This window comes from Amblyomma maculatum, chromosome 1 (assembly GCF_055883805.1).
Source record: "Amblyomma maculatum isolate TAMU_Amacu chromosome 1, ASM5588380v1, whole genome shotgun sequence".
In the NCBI taxonomy this organism is placed as follows: Eukaryota; Metazoa; Arthropoda; class Arachnida; order Ixodida; family Ixodidae; genus Amblyomma; species Amblyomma maculatum.
The window spans coordinates 199,937,512-199,940,008 of NC_139344.1; the positions used below are offsets into that span (position 1 = coordinate 199,937,512).

The window sequence follows — 2,497 nt, forward strand, 5'->3', positions numbered from 1 at the left end:
CAGCGCTGTCAGTAGATAGCCGCCTCGTGCAATGGTGCTTTGCTATCTACTATTGACTATCAACATCTCATGCATTCGTGGAAGGTTCGTTCATGTAAATCTCGGCAGCGTGAGATAGGGTTGACTTATACGATGCAGGATCCCTTGCCTCAATCTTTACCTAAGTAGATGCAGGTTCAGTCCCACAAACCTTCGCGAGGCTTGTGGTGAGATCGAAACGACTGAGCATTTCCTACACGCTTGCCAAACGTTTTAGGTTCAGAGAAGGATGTATTTAGAAATTTCCATAACACAATTGGGATCTACTTTGTCGGTCCCGCTTCTTCCTTCTTTCCGTGCGAGTGCCAAAGGATTTGCGTTGCCACAAATTTGTGAATACTTACACAATTGCATCACAGCTACAGGCAGGTTCCCTTGTTTCTATTCGAATTGTAGAAACTTAAAAACTTCGCTCAGTATTTCTTGCTTTTATTCACTTCTGCAAGCTTGAATCGTTGGCTTTTTTTTCTTTCGTTCATAATTCGTTCATTGAACTCATCTAGTATATGCGGTACTTTTGGCTGTTCTCACTGAACCCTGACCATCTAGCTCTCCCCCCCTCCCTCCGTGTGTGTGTGTGTGTGTGTGGGGGGGGGGGGGAGCTGTGCCACGAGCCAAGGAAGAGGAAGAATCAACAGCAGAGTCATGTATGCAGTCCTGAAGCCTTGGTCGAGCCGTCGGGCTGAACGCCTATAGGACGAGCAGGAGGAAGATGACGATAGCCCCCAGGAGGACGCCATGAGCAATCATGCGTAGACGCGGATTGATGGGGGCCGCCGGCCTAATCGCATCAGCAACCCTAAGAAGAACAAAGGCTGCGGTGGCAGCAGCACTATCAATGGCAGTGGTGACAAGTGTGGCGACTCATTCCGGTTAAAGAGGAAGGGGCTCATGCTCCGGGTCAAGTTCATCGGCAGGCAGGTGGTACCCGAGGCCTGGGGGGGGGGGGGGGGGGGGGACCGCATCTGCGAGGACACTATGGTCCGGTTTAAAATGGCTGTCCAAGCGTTCGGCAAGCATAAGCAGGGAGTGCAGCTAACAACCTCCCTCCAAGGGGTCAAGATACGCGATGAAAAGACCGGGGAGCTGGTGTTGCACTACCCGGTGCATCGCATTTCGTTCATCACGCAAGATGCGGGCGATTCACGGGACTTTAGCTGCCTGCAGACCCAGGATAGTTGCCACCGTTTCACCGTCATCAAGACGGAGAAAGTGGCCTCCCTGCTGGTGATGGTCCTGCGCAACCTCTTCCAGGTGGTGCTAGAGACGGAGCAGCACGAGCTGCACATAGCCCGGCAGGAGCAGTGGCAGTAGCTACAGGCTTGGGCAGACTTTACCAACGCCTCCAACCGCAAGAAGGTACAGGAGGTGATCTGCAGCCCACAGGAAGCGTGCCCTGGCGATCCCCTGTGCCGCAAACAATTCACACGGTAGGTAATCTCCTTGACTTTCCATCGGAGTTGGACTCTTTGCAGGAGGGGATCCAGCAGATGGAGATGACGGCCGCCGCGGCCACCTACTCTGGCATCAGTCGCCCCGTTCGACGCGTTATTTGTGTTCGACCCAAGAAGCATATCATCCCGAGTCTCGTGTCTTCATCTCCAGCCGGCAACACCCGCGGGACCTCCCCGACCACCGTCTACAGGCTTTTCCATTCAATCGTCCTCCTTCGGAGGGACGCCGCTGCGAATTCTGCCGTTTGGCACCTCGCCACAAGCGACGACCTCCCTGCTCCCCACGACCTTGCCCAACCTTTTTCCTGACCTTGACCACCTGGCCGAGGGCGGCGGCGGCAAGGGGAGCACTGGCTTTATGGAACTCAACAAGGGCTACCCAACAACACACGCCGAGCTTCTCATGCCGCCGAGTAGAGGTTGGCAGATTTTTGGGGAGGACGATAACGACGGTCCCCCGCCATCCACCTTTGAACCCCCGCCAGCTCCGCTGACCATGCTGGACGAGGGCTTCTGCAGTGGCAGCAACATGCATTTCGTGTCCCCTTTCCTCTCAAGCGTGGCCACTGGAACTACGACTACGACCGCATTCCCATCCAACAGCTACATCTGCAGCCGCGGTGGTGGGCAGAATCTCTGCGGACGAGTTCTTTGCCGGCCCCGTCCACCCCTGGTACCAAGGCCTTCACAATAAACACGAGGCCAGCCAGGCCTGCTCTGCTGCTCGAACTATCAACAAGCAGCTAACGGTGGGCAATGTCGCCGAAAACAACGGTACCCCTCCACCGCTGACAGAGCCAAACAGCCGACCAACTGGCGGCGGCAACAATTTCTCACCGCATGCGCTAACACAACGATCCAGGCTGCTTCGGGCATCGAAACAGCGCTGCCCCCTAGGCGCCTCACCCAACTACCGCCGTTATATAAAGAGGACACAATGTATTTCCCGAAATCGCCCTTGACGACCCTTGAACTGTTTTTTTAGAACACTACGTTAGAAGCAA

At 55.0% G+C, this 2,497-nt stretch overlaps 1 pseudogene; it reads left to right on the forward strand.

Annotated features, from left to right (window-relative positions):
* The first annotated feature begins 684 nt into the window (after positions 1–684).
* Positions 685–2,187, forward strand: LOC146205352 (uncharacterized; annotated as a pseudogene).
* The last annotated feature ends 310 nt before the right edge of the window (positions 2,188–2,497 follow it).